The sequence below is a fragment of the Schistocerca cancellata genome, chromosome 4 (assembly GCF_023864275.1).
Source record: "Schistocerca cancellata isolate TAMUIC-IGC-003103 chromosome 4, iqSchCanc2.1, whole genome shotgun sequence".
Lineage (NCBI taxonomy): Eukaryota > Metazoa > Arthropoda > Insecta > Orthoptera > Acrididae > Schistocerca > Schistocerca cancellata.
In genome coordinates this window covers 304,851,302-304,869,072 of record NC_064629.1, presented here as the reverse complement: position 1 = coordinate 304,869,072, position 17,771 = coordinate 304,851,302, and the positions used below count along the sequence as shown (strand labels likewise).

The following is a 17,771-nucleotide window of genomic DNA, read 5'->3' as shown; positions in this document are numbered from 1 at the left end:
AAAAACGCGAATGAAAAACCGAAAAAAATTACTACACGAAAGTGAACTGAAAGCAAGTGATACAGTGTGTTGTAAGTGTAATTTTCTAAATAAGATGTTAGTTTTCGGCGAATAACGCATAAGTAATGCAATGGGCTTTGAATTGTGACATGTAGTACAGTTTCCGGTAAAAGGGTGAACATTTTAGATTATTCGTGTTTTTTTCGGCTAAGCATGCAGTCTCGGGTCCGCATTAACCCAGATAACTGGGAGTTTACTATTACAAAAAATAAAATTTCATGCGCAGCAGAATTTCGCAAACGCCTCTGATGGGCCTTTGTGTGATACATATGTTGGTGAGAGAGTGTTCCTGGCGATCTAACTGTAGCCGTCTGATATTAAATGATCGCTTGTTTGTGTCTTCGGAGAGAGCTGTTTTCGGCTGTGTTGACGTTTAATTAATAATAAGGCGTGGCAGTCTTTGTTTCTCCATAAAGCGAGTATTTGCTTTCTCTGCTTGTGTAATGGACAGTGAGGAAAGAGCTGGGTAGCTAGTGTGTAGTGTTGAGGGAAATGAGAACAGAATAAGAGGAATTGCCCGCGGCGGCGGCGACCTGCGAATTGTCTGCTGTTTGAGTAATGTGCCCCGCGCCGCGCCGTGTGTGCGGACATTCGATTATCTTACTAATCGATTTAATTTCGAAATTGAGCGATGCTATTAGCGACCGAGCTCTAATCACATAGTTTCTTCCAGATGAGGTAGGGCTGTATTTCACGGTAATCACTAACGCTTTAATAGGATCTGTTGCGGTTAACGGCAACTGATTAACCCAACTCAAATCAGGGAGGGCTCTGTTTCTTTACCTTCTTCAGTGGCTGACAGTGTACGGACATGCTGTTACAGGCATTAAAGCAGCATGTTATTCACCCCGTCCCCCTTTTCTCCCAGGCACTTGGCCTCGAGTTGAATGATTAAGATTAGGGAAAAAGAAATGACTGCCGTAAGTTTCAGACTGGTATTCCACTGTGTCTCTGTGAATGGTTGAACATATGTAATATCCTTGTGAACAAATAAATCTGTGTAATTTATCGCCGCCGGTTCCTGCGAGCGATCTTTGTCGACGAGATCTCAGTTGCGTTATCTCGTATGTCAAGTATGTTGTACTGACGGGAGGAATATCCGGAATAAATTTCAGTGAACACATGGAAACCCTTAAACAGGACACACACAGAAAATCGGTCGTTGTACCCCGCCTTCGTGAAACTTGATCCAAACTCAGATGTAAAGAAAGCTCTGACCATCTATCATACACGATCGAGAGTTACTCGTATTAGCTAAATGTTCTTATAACACCGGAGTTTACAGTGACATCTGCTGAATGAAAAGCTGGAAAATGATCTTCAGTAAGACATGGCTCTTTCATGAAACCCATTCATGCCCAGTTTACTTAAATTATATGACATATCCTCTTCTTGGCATTACATAAAAAGCAACTGATAAAATCTCAAAAATAGGATTGGGATCAGGAAAACAGTCTGGAAGAACTGTGTTTGGGGGCACGTCTGTGTATGGGTTCGATGCAGTGAACAACGGAGTGGACACAAAGGAAACGATGAGAAATCTTTGAAATATAGTGTTATATGAAACTGTTGAAGATAATAAAAACATAATTAATCTAAGCCGTGCGGTGTCGCCGCGCGGTTTGAGGCGCCATGTCACGGGTTGCGCGGCCCCTCCCGCCGGAGGTTCGAGTCCTCCCTCGGGCATGTGTGTGTGTGTGTGTGTGTGTGTGTGTGTGTGTGTGTGTGTGTGTGTGTGTCTGTGCTGTTCTTAGCACAACGTTTAAGTAGCGTATAAGTCTAGGGACCGGTGGCCTTTTCAGTTTGGTCCCTTAGAAATTCACACACATTTGAACATTAATCGAAGAGAGAGAGAGAGAGAGAGAGAGAGAGAGAGAGAGAGAGAGAGTGAGTGGTTAGCACACATCGCGACAGTAAATGTCGTTGCAAATTATAGTTAAAGGTAAAGTGGTAGGAAAGAATCACAGCAGGTTCCTAGATATTAGTAGGTTGATCGTAAGCGATATGGGATTCAAAGATTATACTGAAATGGGTGGGATAGCTGGCAGGTGCCAGAAATGGAGAGCTGCCTCAACCAAACTTAGTGTTGATTACCAAAACAAAATATCACAGATTCATAAGGATCTCTATTAACTAAAAAGACACGAAAAACCTGTATCATATTAGGCACTATTTCTAAGCAGAATGTGGAGTTTAAATACGAATCGCAGATGCGGAGAACCCCACCAGCTTGACGACAGATTTTAAGTATATTACTTTATTAATTCAGTGTACTGTATTCGGTTGTAATCACGGAGATAAAATCAAATCATTTTCACAATTTTCGACGTCATTGTTTTTGTGCGACGTATGATTCGCTGAACGAGAGGCCAAAATTGCCAAGGGACGATGGAATGTGTTCGTTGTGAATAATTGCTAAATGTTAGCGACTGGCTGCAAAGTGCTAGCTCATTTTTAGTTACGGCATACAGTGACGGACGCAATTTGTGTGCAGTCAAGTAGCGCTGAAAATAGTTACCTGGTATTAAACTTCCGTACCATCGGCTGTCAGGCTCGAAAGAATATCAACGAGGACTGACAGGATGGTGCCCTTTAGCATCCAATTAAACCAACGTTTGTCTTTTTCCGTCTAAATGTATTTTATCCGCGACCGGTAGTTTTCCGCATAGCTGCGCAACGACCCGCGGCCCGCAGCTAATCTCTCTCCGTGCCTAACAATATAATGTCGCTGTGCTTTCTGCGACTCCGGCGCGCGTTTTTTGCCGGAGTGTGTCATAAATGTTGTAAGCTAATGACTTTTTAAGGTTCTATGATTTTCCAATTTAGTTGAGCACTAACGTAAAAATGAGATAAAAAGAACGGAAGTCAGCGAGTGGGCTGATGTTCGGCGCCCCTGCGGCGCCACGTATTTATTACCGTGTACACCGCCTTCTTTTATTAATTTAACAGATTATTTGGTTAATGGTAAGTTCTCTGTGCTGGAACTAATTCCTGTAGAACCAGGCAGCGGGCGCGTAATTATTTTTTTGCTCACCAAGCGTGCATATACTATACTGCATTTTGGACAGTTCACAGAAATAAATTAACGGAAGTATCCGTAACGAGAATAAAATGGTAATTGTATATAACTTAGTATATCATTTTCAATCGCTTGTTGCTTGTTACCGCAACTAATGACAGCTTAATATCTCCCCTCATTGAATTGAGGTCTATGTTTCTAGACGTAACGGCGGAGATTGATTACGTCCGAGCTGCAAACGAGGTCAAGTACCTATAATGTGTCACGATAATTTCCGGGTGTTTTATATATTTATTAAAAAAAACCTGCCGGGGAATTATTTCTGTAAGGTGATATTTCTGCAAGCTGGGTAAGTGCTGTTCTCTGAATCTGGATTCTGCGTTCATTAATTACACGCGAAAGGGTGCAAATTTAACCAGGTTAAAGTAATAAAAGAAGGCAGCGGAACCATTTAGATTAGATTATATTAAATTAGATTAGATTAGTTCTTGTTCCATAGATCATGAATACGACACTTCGTAATGATGTGGAACGTGTCAGGTTAATAAAAGGTGTCTATACAAGATATTACATTACACAAAATATTACATGACACTTAATATTTTTAATTTCTTTTTTTTGTGGGGGTTGGGGAAATTACCCACTTACTATATCCAAAAATTCATCTAATGAGTAGGAGTTGCCATTAAGAATTTTTTAAAATTTCCTTTTAAATGCTATATGGCTATCTGTCAGACTTTTGATGCTATTAGGTAAGTGTCCAAAGACTATTGTGGCAGCATAATTTACCCCCTTCCGAGCCAAAGTTAGATTTAACCTTGAGTAGTGTAGATCATCCTTTCTCCTAGTGTTGTAGCCATGTACACTGCTATTACTTTTGAATTCGTTAGGATTGTTAATAACAAATTCCATAAGTGAATAAATAAATAAATAAATAAATAAATAAATATATATATATATATATATATATATATATATATATATATATATATATATATTGTGACACTACAGTGAAGATCTCTAGCTCTTTAAGTAAGTGTTTGCAGGATGATCTTGGATGAGCTCCAGCAATTATTCCTGTTACACGCTTCTGTGCAATCAACACTCTTTTACTCAATGACGAGTTACGCCAGAATATGATGCCATACGAAAGCAGAGAATGAAAATGGGCGTGGTAAGTTAATTTACTGAAATGTATATCGCCAAAATTTGCAATGACCCTAATAGCATAAGTAGCTGAACTGAAAAGTTTCAGCAGATCTTCAGGGTGTTTTTTTCCAGTCCAGCCCCTCATCAATGCATACACCTTGAAATTTTGAATATTCTACCTTAGCTACCGATTTCTGATCGAAGTCTATATTTATTAATGGTGTCATTCCATTTACTGTGTGGAACTGTATGTATTGTGCTTTGTCAAAGTTTAACGAGAGCCCATTTGCAGAGAACCACTTAATGATTTTCTGAAAAACATCGTTTACAATTTCACCAGTTAATTCTTGTCTGTTGGGTGTGATAGCTATACTTGTATCATCGGCAAATAAATATACCGAACTGTAAGGGAGGAAAAACAGCGTTTCTTTTTACATCTCTGTGTTTTATCACACCTTTACATCAGCGCTGTACTAAGCTAGGAAATCGGAGAAACACTGAGAAAAGTTTGCTTGGAAGTTCTCCCTCCATTACGCATTTATTTAGAAGACTTGTTAATCAGCAGTAATTTCAGTGAGCGTTTCGTCCACGAGGATACTATTCGGTAGACTTTTAAGTTACTGTATCAGAGGAGAAAACAAAAGTTCTACGCATACTGTTGCCTTTGCCGTATTTAGTGTTTTTGGTGTTATTGATGCACAAAAGTACCACTGGGTCTCAGTTGAAAGTTTCCTTTTGCAGTGGCTAAGTATTCTGATCACGAGGACGTAAAAATTCTAACGCAGTTTTGCTCCAGGTTCCAAGTCTGCACAGCACTCGTACGGCGACTAGTTGATCAGTACACCTGTGACGAAGCGGGTAGTCATCACATTGTTTATTTTAGTTATAACAGCTCCATTTTCAAACTTTTTCCCTGTTCAGCACTAGGTCTTTTGTTTTTAATATTTTTTGTGTGTCTTTATTGTTGCTACAAAACGACATACTGGCTTCTGGACGATGTGCCATGTCCCGGGAAGCGTGCATACTGCCTGACTTTTTCCTTTTTCTTATCGTGACCCAATTGGACAACCAGTACTTGAGGCAAGAAAAAGTTGTTTTTGTTAGCGCGAGCGCCCTGCAGTAGCGGCGTTTGCTGTAAGGATGCAGCGCTGGAATCGCCCGCCCACCAACCCTCAAATGATACGCACTCCATTGCGTCGCGAACAGTCGCCAGCCGCGCGGAAACACTTTCTATGAGAAAACTTCTGAAACATTTACTATGCACCACAATGGATCCCCATTTGTTTTATATAGGCTTTCAGGTCCAACGTCTTGTAAGTATTTCTGCCCCTCAGGGCCTCCACGCTGTCATATTATACGTCTGTGTATATTTTAAAATGCAGTATGACAACCGTGTTTTCGTTGCGGTACCATTCTTCAGTGTGTGTGTGTGTGTGTGTGTGTGTGTGTGTGTGTGTGCGTGTAAGATAAATTTTGCCGCCTACGTTGCTGGCTGTTACGTGGTATTCTCTTTTTTTCCCCCTTTATGTTTCCGTTTAGGTGGCCATAAATAAGAAAGTGTTTGGGCCGTGTACCATCAACATCACCATCGGAAATGCCGCGGAACCCCCGTGTCCTTTCCCGCCTACAGTTTTCCGTTTCAGAGAGCTTGCTGCAGTCGAAATTTCGGCAAGAATGCTAGAAACATGTTTCACAAAGCGATAGAGCTTATTCGATCATTTCGGTAGAGTTCGGAGATCATCGATTTTGATGCAATGCTGTCTTTGAAGACCGTTTGAACTCTCTGGGCAGAGTCAAGATTTTAGTCTAACAGACATAATTACTGTTATTTAACAATTGGAATTTTTCTGTCTGTCAGTGTCTGCAGTCGAGCATGCGTGTTGGGCGAGGGCAGCGTAAGGCGCATATGAAAGAGCCGATATAAGAACCTGCTTTAGGTTCTTTCTCGTATACTTGATGATGTAATTCTCCATCTTTAATGATCTCGCTAAAGGGAGACACTCTAAAAATAGAGCATGTGACGTAAATGAACTATCTACAGTTGGGTACCACTGGCTATTGCATGGCCTACTCTTTATGCCAATACGTACGAGGGTGAGATGGGATTTGAGAACTGAAGAAAAGCCGTCACAGTGATGTTTATCTTACATTCAATTTCGCGTTTGCCAATACTTATGTTTCTATTGTTTCCGTTTACCCTCTTCGTACAGTTTTTTCGCTGGGATCATAGCGATTTAAACCAGAATTTTCTGTAAAATTTCTGGTATCTACACCGCTACTGTTGTAATGAAACCGTCCCTTGAAGCCTTTACCTCGACGGAATGTAATGCGATATCTTTGATTATTACGTCAACAGCTTGGACCAATTTCTCGAGACTGCACGTCAACTCTGTAAACTTCACATACGTGACTGAGTGAATTTTTGCCCCTGCCCGAATGTTCTGAAAACAAGAATTCACAAAACAAGTAATGGCTGTTTCAGTACTGCTTATTTCTGTAAACAATTCACAACTAATGCCAGTAGCATATATTCCCAGCCAACCAAGTAATTACGTTTGCGTGTCGCATGTCCGCAATGTCAACCGTGCAGCAGTGCCGCCAGAATTCAACGGAATGTGTTTTCCACACGAACGTCACTGCTTTTTGTATCGTTGAATCGTTGCTAAAAGTTAATGATTAATAGCTAGCAAACCATCTAACATTTCTCTAGTTTTTAGCCGTTGATTACACTGATGAACCAAAACATCATGACCACTGCGTACAGTATCGTTAAATGCTGCCAGGTGGCGTTGCGGCATTCGACGCGGTAAGGAAAGCGTATGAGCAGTGACCAGTATGAAATGATTCTAGCGACGATAAGGGCCGTAAAAGAGGAATCTCCTTGACATACGCGACACTGACAAAGGACAGATTGTTATGATCCGGCGTCTGGGAACGAGTAACTCAGAAACTGAGAAGTTTGTGCCGGCCGGAGTGGCCGAGCTGTTCTAGGCGCTTCAGTCCGGAACCGCGCGACCGCTACGGTCGCAGGTTCGAATCCTGCCATCGGGCATGGATGTGTGTGAGGTCCTTAGGTTATTTAGGTTTAAGTTGTTCTAAGTTCTAGGGGACTGATGACCTCAGATGTTAAGTCTTTTTTTTTGGAGAAATTGGTCGGCTGTTCGCTTACCCCTGCCGTGAGAATGTGTGTTAAGTGGTTGAAGGACGGTGAAACCAAGAGTCGTGGGACAAAGTGTTGGACATCCAGCCCTCATAATAGAATGTGGAGATCGAAGGCTTACCCGCTCTGTAAAGCACTATAGGCGGCGATCTGTGTCTGGTCTGATTACAGAGTACACTGATGGTGCAGGCCCAAGTGTTTTTGAGCACAGTGATCAGCGCTCGTCGTTGAACTCGGGGCTGCGCAGCAGACGAACGCTACGTGTTCCAGTGTTGACTAAACGACATCGTCAATTATGATAACATTGGCACGGGATAATCGAAATTAGACCACGAATGAATGGAAACGTGTCGTCTGGTCGGACGAATCACGTTTTTAGTTACCCTACGTCTGTGGTCCTATGTGGATACTCCACCATCCAGGCGATCACTTGCATCCCTTCATGATAAATGTCTTTCCCGACGCCAATGGCGTCTTTAGCAGAATAACTGTCCGTGTCACAAGGACAAAATCGTGCTACAGTGGTTTGAGAAGGGTGATAGTTAATTTACGTTGATGTTTTGGCCTCCAAATGCGCCTGATTTGAACTACATGGAAGATATCTGAGATTCTAAAGGGCGCCAGCTCCGCGCTACCAAACCAACGGCCCGTGATTTGTGGGAATTGCGTTACCTGTGTGTAGAAATTTACAGCAACAAACCTCCGTAAACTTATCAAGTACTTTCGGAGCGCATGCCATGCAGAATCGCTGCTCGTACTCCGTTTCAAGGGTGGATCACAATGCTGTTAAGCAGATGGTCACAATGTTTCGGCTCACCAGCGTATGTACGAGGCGTGTTTTTTTTAAGTAAGTACCGTTTTGAAATTAAAAAAAGACGTGCTAAGATATCTCAATAATTTTATATTTACATGAAAGCCTGTACCTTAATCTACTTTTCTACATAATTTCCGTCAATATTGAGGCACTTGTCATAACGTTGTACCAGTTTTTGAATACCCTTCTCATAGAAGTCTGTCCGCCGCTCGTGGTCTCGCGGTAGCGTTCTCGCTTCCCGAGCACGTGGTCCCGGGTTCGATTCCCGGCGGGGTCAGGGATTTTCACCTGCCTCGAGATGACTGGGTGTTTGTGTCGTCCTCATCATTTCATCATCATCCAGGAAAGTGGCGAAATTGGACTGAGCAAAGATTGGGAAATTGTACGGGCGCTGATAACCACGCAGTTGAGCGCCCCACAAACCAAACATCATCATCATCATCATAGAAGTCTGCCGCCTGACTTGTTAACCACTGCATCTCCACTGTTTTGACTTTGTCGTCGTCGTCTTGAAGACGCTGACCGCCCAGGTGTTTCTTCAAGTGCAGGAACAGATGGTAGTCACTGGGCACAAGATCGGGGCTGTACGGAGGATGATTTCGAGTTTCCCATCGAAAAGATGTGATGAGATCTTTGGTCTGATTCGCCACATGCGGACGGGCATTGTCTTGCAGCAAAACGATGCCCTTGCTCAACTTCCATGGACTGTTGCTTTGATTTTGCTGTGACGTAGGCCACCCATGTTTCATCGCCCGTAACAATTTAGCATAAGAAATCATCACCGTCGTTGTGGTACCGCTCAAGGAAAGTCAATGCACTGTCTAAACATTTGGTTTTGTGCACATCCGTCAACATTTTCGGTTCAAAATGGTTCAAATGGCTCTGAGCACTATGGGACTTAACATCTACGGTCATCAGTCCCCTAGAACTTAGAACTACTTAAACCTAACTAACCTAAGGACAGCACACAACACCCAGTCATCACGAGGCAGAGAAAATCGCTGACCCCGCCGGGAATCGAACCCGGGAACCCGGGCGCGGGAAGCGAGAACGCTACCGCACGACCACGAGCTGCGGACAACATTTTCGGTACCGAACGTGCGCACAATTTTCGATAATTCAAGTGCTCGGTCACAGTGCCGTACAAAACCCTACGAGAAACATTAGGAAAGTCGTCCGCAGCTCGTGGTCGTGCGGTAGCGTTCTCGCTTCCCACGCCCGGGTTCCCGAGTTCGATTCCCGGCGGGGTCAGGGATTTTCTCTGCCTCGTGATGACTGGGTGTTGTGTGCTGTCCTTAGGTTAGTTAGGTTTAAGTAGTTCTAAGTTCTAGGGGACTGATGACCATAGATGTTAAGTCCCATAGTGCTCAGAGCCATTTGAACCATTAGGAAAGTCATCCCGCAAGGAGGAAATCGTAAAGCGTCTGTTTTCTCTCACCTTATTGTCCACTTCCTGCACCAAACTTTCATTAACGACCGAAGGACGCCCACTCCGTTGTTCATCATGCACATTTGTGCGGCCATCTTTAAATGTTCTCACCCCCTTTCTTACCATTCCATCACTCATAATGTTTTCTCCGTAAACTGCACAGATCTCACGATGAATATCGATCGCTTTTAGGCCTTTAGCACTAAGAAATCTTATAACAGCCCGTACTTCACAGTCGGCGGAACTCAGGACTATCGGAGGCATCTTAAACACTCAGTACACTGCGTAAACAAGGAGGAATCAGACTGTAATGGCGTCAGTGCGTAGATTAAGGTACAGGCTTTCATGTAAAAATAAAATTGTTGAGATATCTTAGCACGTCTTTTTTTTAAATTTCAAAACGGTACTTACTTAAAAAACACGCCTCGTATAATGCATGGGTTCATCGGTTCTCTGGCTAAATGCTGAATATCAGCAATTCTGAAGGAATGGAAGTTCGTTTTATGTACTTCACTGCGCTCGGTTTACGGAACTGCTCAACCTGGCCATACTCATAGCGTACGCTAGGAACGCAGAGCAATGCGTGTTACGTTCTTCCTGTGCCATTGACGTTTGCGGGCTCAGTAATCTGGAAATGGCAATAAGCGGTCCTGTCAATTAAGCATATTTAATTTTGGTAGAATAGTCGAATTCTCATGGCAGAAGCGGAACACCGAGAGAGGAAACGCAATAACTAGGGCCCTGTACTCACATTCAGTAGGAGAGTGCTTCAGATCCTCGTCCGGCCATCCAGATTAGCTTTTCAGTGATTTCCTTAAATTAATTATGGCTCACACAGATTGATTTCCTTTAGCAAAGGGAGCGACCGATCTCGTCTCCCATGTTTGTCCTACTTGAACTTGCGCTCAATCTGTAACGACCTCGTCGTCTATATTGTTAAACACACCACAAGTTGAGCAGTCGAGGAAGAGATGCATCTGATAGAGGGCAGTACCTATTTTTTTACGTCAACTTAACATTGGCGGTGTTAGTGATTTCAGTTAACACAAAGAATCTTTTAAAATTACTCAGTGTTCTTCGTCGTTTTGCGTCTACGGTAAGAATTTTTATTTTCTGGAAACAGTGAGATCAGCGTAACCAGCCAGTATTTGGGGTGAAGTCCCTGATACCAGTCTTTGTATCGATATGCTGGATTAAATTCCAAACATCCCCGCAATGTCTCGTGAAGTCAGGGCATGCCACTCTTTTGATGGTGATTCGTTCGCCGGAAGGCTCATAGTTTAAATTTTACAAACACTTGTGCTGCAACATGGAAAAGTCTGCCTCCCCATCATAGTAAAATCGTTTACATGAATTTCTAGCAATAGAAAAAGTAATTTATTTTGGACGCATGCTTTTTTTTTCTAACGCAGACCATCGTAATTTATTACAGACATGACATTCTTTCTATATAACTTGATAGCTGTGGCTTTCCTTCCAAGTCAGTATGCCTTTGGCCTTTGAAATAAGAATGTGAGCGTAAATATGCCAATCGCGTTTGACATAATGCCACTACTGCAAAAAAGAAATGTATTTACGGCTGTCGTTATTCACATACGTCCTTGACATACGGAAGATCTATAAGCAAATAGGAGTTGGATTCTAACAGTTGGTATTTGAGGTATGTGAACATTCGCATCTGTTTATCTCTAACCAGATTATCTCGTATCCGGGACCACTTTCGTTTGTTAGTCACTGTATTTAGCGTAGTGTTCTTTGTAGTACTGAGCGATTAAACTACACGCAGCTATACAAATTCTCTTGCGTGACGAGACTACAACTCCCATATACATTAAAATGTTGAAGACAGCGGTATGTGATGGATAAACTGAGAGTTCTGTGCCGAGATAGTACAAAAAATTATCCTGCCTTCGACTCCGCCCCTCAACCTCTTGGAAGTCCAGTATCTCGAGCAAATGAAACAAAGTTGGAAATTACTGGGTTTATATTTTCTTATCTCAGAACTCATTGCTACTATCACTTTTTTTTTTCTTTGGAATGTCAGCGACGCTTTTTCGATTGCCGAAGAGTCTCCTTTGTGAACGAAGCTCGTAAAAGACGCGTTTCGTATCAAATATTCGGGAGTCGCGAATTGCGCTTTGGAGTCTCCATATTTGCCCGCCTCCGAGAAAGATAAAACAGTGCTCTCGATTTTGCACTTTAGTCGTAAATAATAGTATTTACTGCGCAGATATTCGTCTTTTCGTAGATGTCCGTGTTTTATGTTTGCGTGTGTGCGTACGTGTTTTGAGGAAGGGTCGGCCGGGCTTGTCGAAGGACAATGATAACATTGTAGCACTTTTATTTTGCAGTTCTCCCCGAATAAAGGAAGTAGCTACAAAATCAAAAGGAATAAAACGAAGGTAGGCGGCGAACAAGGGCGAGTTTGGCGCGAGTGGCAGTGTAATGTGTAGCGGAGGCCGGCTCGCTGATAGCATCTGCCGCGCGGCGCTGCCTGCAACCTTTTACCTCTTATTTCCATCGCCGGCCGCTTTTCGTTTCTTTTCTTGCGAGGGGCGGAACGCTCGCCCGTTGTCGAACGTCTTGTCCGCGTTGTCACTCACTTGTCGGCGTCCCCTCGGCTCCTAACTCAGCCGGAACGATCGGAAGCCGGCCGCATTCCACTACACGACGTTTTCGTCGGCCTCCTTTTTCAGAAGTTTCGTTTCGTTCCGTTCGCATACGTTAGTCGGAGCTAAAGCTTATAGCTGTGCACACTGCGGCCTTAGTTTTTTCTTCTTTTTGTTGTGGATGACGGCGGTGCGGCGGCTAAGCCGCGGAGAGTCATTAATCACTCGGCTAGTGCCATTAGTTAGTGTGTAATTGTCGGAGCGAGGGTCGCTGGCTACACCTGGCCACGCCGCGCCGCGCCGCGCTAATAGAGCCGTAGCGGCCCAGGCGTGCCTGTTGCCACTCGCCCGACAATCAGATTTATCTCAATCAAACTCTCATCACATACACTATAACGCGCAAAAACCCACAGATTAAATACGGCATAGGCGCCACACACACACACACACACACACACACACACACACACACACACACACACACAGAGACATATTTATTCCAACTGCGCTCGCGACAATACTGCCCCCGTAGTCTGATAAGGAATACGAAAATTCTGAACGTCTGCTGTCTTGGACAGCAGCTTGGACATCGTACACGAGTAAACATGTTGATTGTAAACAGTTCTGCGTACGAGACCTATATTCCTTCGGTGTACCTGTTAAGGTACTGTTATTAAATACTAGCGATCGTCTGTGCAGTCGATGGTGATGACGGTGACGATGACGACGACGACGACGACCGCTGTGGCCGAGCGGTTCTAGGCGCTTCAGTCCGAAACTGCGCTGCTGCTACGATCGCAGGTTCGAATCCTGCCTCGGGCATGGATGTGTGTGATGTCCTTAGGTTAGTTAGGTTTAAGTAGTTCTAAGGGGCTGATGATCTCAGATGTTAAGTCCCATAATGCTTAGAGCCATTTGAACCATTTTTGACGACGACAGTGTTGCGCTAACATATTTAGCTTTTATTTTTAAAGAATTTCATGTGGCTAGTTTTATTACTGCTTCACATCGACGTTGGACTAAGCGATTTTCCATTGTGTTAATTGTTCTGTGCCATCACTGGTCGCACATTTACAAAAAATGGTTCAAATGACTCTGAGCACTATGGGACTTAACATCTATGGTCGTCAGTCCCCTAGAACTTAGAACTACTTAAACCTAACTAACCTAAGGACAGCACACAACACCCAGTCATCACGAGGCAGAGAAAATCCCTGACCCCGCCGGGAATCGAACCCGGGAACCCGGGCGCGGGAAGCGAGAACGCTACCGCACAACCGCACATTTACAGGTTGAGCCAATATTGGACATCGATGTGCATTGGGAAACAGTACCAGGTCAATACCGATGCAGAAAATAAGCAAAATTCGCCACCAACAGTGCTTTCAGAATTGAGTCTCAACATATTCAGAGAAATGTCAGTTGTTATTCATTAAATAGAAACCAAACATCGGTAAATAAACTGTTATTTTAATTAATGTTTTTGTAAATACTGCCTTAAGCCACAAAATAACTCTGTATAAATTATGCATTATATCATTTCAGATCCGTTGAACCCATTTGCAGGTGCTTCTTTTTTTATAACGTCTACAAGCGTCTTTTTATGAGGTTCCTTTTTGTGATTTGTTATCACATTCTTTGTGTGTATTACATATAATAATCAGATGGATAGATACACGAAGGCGCTGTAAGAACACAACCAGTTGAAAATGAATCCACAGTTATTTTGTGAGTTAGGCATTTGAATTACCACAGCTACTCTCATGTCAGTATTAATAGATAACATTCATTTACATTGTGTCATTTGGTATTCCAGTATTCTACGAGGAGCGTTCAATAAGTAATGCAACACATTTTTCCTCTGCCAATTTAGGTGGAAAAAATGTCGAATTTGTTGTGGAATATCCTGGAAAATTCCCGCTTCAGCCCCTATAGTTTCACGAAAATCCGATAGGGGTGGCGTAATACGTAGCCTTCAGAATGGCGTCTGTAACGGAGTTGCGTTCCAAGCAGAGAGCTTTCATTGAATTTCTTTTGGCGGAAAACTAGAGCATCGCAGATATTCGTAGGCGTTTGCAGAATGCCTTCGGAGACCTGGCAGTAAACAAAATAGAGTTTTGTAACCAAAAGAGTAGGGAATAATATGGTATAATGGAATCCTGAATAAAGCCAACCATCTTTCAGAAAAAAATATTTTATATTAATTTTTGAACACCTCTCGTAAGTGTTGGCTTTTTCATTTTTTCTCGACTCATGCGTAATTTCAAGAGATTTTAACGACAATAAACTATTTGGCTGTTAATGTTATTTCTTTATTAACTCTTTTATGAGTAGAAAAAAGGGAAATTATCCATATTCAGTGATTGTGTGTGGCAAGTGTTACTTTTATGTCAGACCGCTGCAGATTTCTGAGTCCCATACACTGGTATTCAGCATTGCTTCGGTCTACGGGACTTTCTTCCGACCTATGTGTCAAGTTCAAAATGTGGCACTTTCACGGTGACCATCTTTCCTGCTTATGCAGTGTTGTTGTCGCATTTATTTATTTATTTGGGTCACTGTGATACAAAAGAAAGTGAAAGGGTTATCTCAACTACCAGTACTTGGGGGTCTGCCGCTCTTGAAAGCGCAGAGGAGCCTGCCTGCTGCGCTCAATATCTAAGCCTGAATGGCGGACCACCTTTAATGCACATGACTCTACGACCGAGTTAACGAAGTTTTATCGTAATTAGATGATGAGAAATTGTCATCATTAATGCAAATGTGCAGTTTCTTTGTGAGCTGCACGCTATTACGCTGGCGGAGTTATGTAAGAGCTACTCCAAGCGAGCACTTCACGTCAAGGTCCATGCTACACAGATGAAAAAAATCCACTACTGTTAAATAGATCTAACTTCGCATAATATTACGAAGTAAATACCGTATAATCTGAGTATTGTAGCCGTGGAAGTCCTCTTAACTTGTAACGTAGATAGTGTTAGGTGACACTTGGCAGTTGAGGCTGTTATGTAAGGATATTTCTGTTAAATTTTCTACATTTGCTTCTATCATATATTCACCGTTGTGTCAATATCATAAATTCCTCGAAATAGTTATTCCAGAGCTATGTTTTATTTTTTGTATTTATATTTCCTTCTTTAAAGCGCCTCCATAGCTGAGGTCGCTAACGCATGCCTGTGTGATGGCACTCGACTGGGATGTGTGTCGTTTCGAATCCTGGTGATAGAAAATTTTCACTGCCAGTATTTGGGGTGAAGTCCCTGATATCTGTCTTTGTATCGATATCCTGGATTAAATTCCAAACATTCCCGTAGTGTCTAGTGAAGTCAGGGCATGCCACTCTTTTAATGTTGATTCGTTCGCCGGATGCTGAAGTTAAGCTCGGTGGTCTCCGTGATGGTATTAGAGAGGAGTAGCCTATGTACTGGCCCCGGTGTTCACTCTCTCCATTCCTTTCATCCATAATAACACAAACGCAACCCACCACAGTACTGTACAAGCAAACATCACAGTCAGCCAAACGACACAGATACACACTGGACATTTAATAACAGGTAGTAAGAAGGCACCGCCAACCACCTTCACAAGGACGTTCCCTAGAACGGCGATGCAGAATTCCTGCATCTGTTCCCCGATGCTCAAGTCCTGAGTATGGAACAACTTTGCCTTTGATTTCCATCGTTGCTACTAGTTTCGTTGTCGCTCTTTGGCCGGTGTACGTCACATTCATAAGCAATTTTAGTCTAACCGTGGGCTGTAATAGTGCTAGGTTGCAACTTGACATATTTGCTGATTTGAAGGAGAATGCGATTTGGGGAATGGGTTGACTAACTCCAGACTAGTAGCTATGAATGGAGATACTACTATATACGCATTCAGGAGAACGGTAGTTAAGATTCCCGTACGGCCATCCAGATTTAGGTTTTCCATGGATTTCCTAATTCGCTCAAAGCAAATTACTGAAGTTTTTAGAAAATTTCTGTGATTTATCCGTTCTGACCAGTGAATTTCGTGACGAATATTTCATCTGCTATTTGAATATTGTGTACATTCTCGTGTTGATGACGTTTGATAGGAATCGCACATAGAGCTGTATACCGGGCAATTCGAGAGTTTTGTCCGGCAGCCCTTGGTACGAGGGCATCCTGGAAAATAATGCCTCCGAATTTTTCGTGTGAAAACTCTTAAACTTTTTTGATAAAAACGAACGGTATTAGCATTCTACGTCTTCATCTTTGTGTCTACATATTTGCAGCTTCAGCCGGTAGAGGGCTCCGAATTGTTGCGTGTAACATGGCGGTGTGTAACGCAGCTATGTCGTTGTTAGAGAAACTGCGTGCTGTAATCTACTTCCGAATTCGAAGAGAACAAAAATGACTCTGAGCACTATGGGACTCAACATCGGAGGTCATCAGTCCCCTAGAACGTACTTAAACCTAACTAACCTAAGGACATGACACACATCCATGCCCCAGGATTCAAACCTGCGACCGTAGCAGTCGCGCGACTCCCGACTGAAGCGCCTAGAACCGCTCGGCCACCGTGGCCGGCCCGAAGAGTTCGTCCACACATGGAGCACCCTTTCCTTCAGCACGCCAGTGCCAGACCACACACGAGCGCTGCCACATCTGCAACAATTCGACGTCGTGGGTTCACTGCTATCGATCGTCCTTCATGCCGACCCGACTCTGGCCCCATCAGATTTTCATCAGTTTCCAAAACTTATAGAACACTGTCGAGGACTTCGCTTTGCCAGTGACGCGGTCGTGCAAGCAGAAGCGAAGTTATGATTTCGTCAACAATTACAAACATTTTACAAGGGCGATTACAACAAATTGGTACTCGCTGGGAGAAATGTGCTCGTCGCCAGGTTAACTGTGTTGACCAATAAAGATGAAGAATTTTGTTTATAAAGCATAAGTTTTCATTTAAAAATTCGGAGCCTTTATTTTTCACCACCACGAGCCTTGTACATTGGGTACTCAGTCTCAGAATTCTTCGAAAGGAAATTGTATTCCTAATTGCTAGACTTATTTGGCTGTTTCGTTTTATATCGCTTACAATATTATATTGTTACAATATACAATATTATATTGTTTAATTGTAAAGTCGTGTTATTAATCGCCAAATGTGTTCTCAGTGAACACGTGACTTCCGTTTCTGAGCATTGCGCTAAATTTGCTTTCGTTCTTTGAAATTTCTTGCCCATCAAGTGGTAGAGGCGCTCATGATCTTGTTTCCAGCATGTAGTGGTCTGTTGTTGTTTCTCCAGTTATCCAAATGGCGATAGAAAATTTTAGGAGTAAGAAGTGTGTCTCAGTAAGCCACCCAACACAGATTCTGTGGTTACGACTTTAGGTTGGAAATATTCTGACGAAGTCAGCCGGCCGGAGTGGCCGTGCGGTTCTGGGCGCTGCAGTCTGGAACCGAACGACCGCTACGGTCGCAGGTTCGAATCCTGCCTCGGGCATGGATGTGTGTGATGTCCTTAGGTTAGTTACGTTTAATTAGTTCTAGCCGGCCGCGGTGGT

General features: G+C 43.0%; 1 protein-coding gene across 1 annotated transcript in view; it reads left to right on the top strand.

The window, feature by feature from the left end:
• The window catches only part of LOC126184181 (E3 ubiquitin-protein ligase Rnf220-like), a 658,132-nt gene that overhangs the window by 329,945 nt on the left and 310,416 nt on the right, over window positions 1–17,771 (top strand). The gene's annotated exons all lie outside the window — the stretch shown is intronic.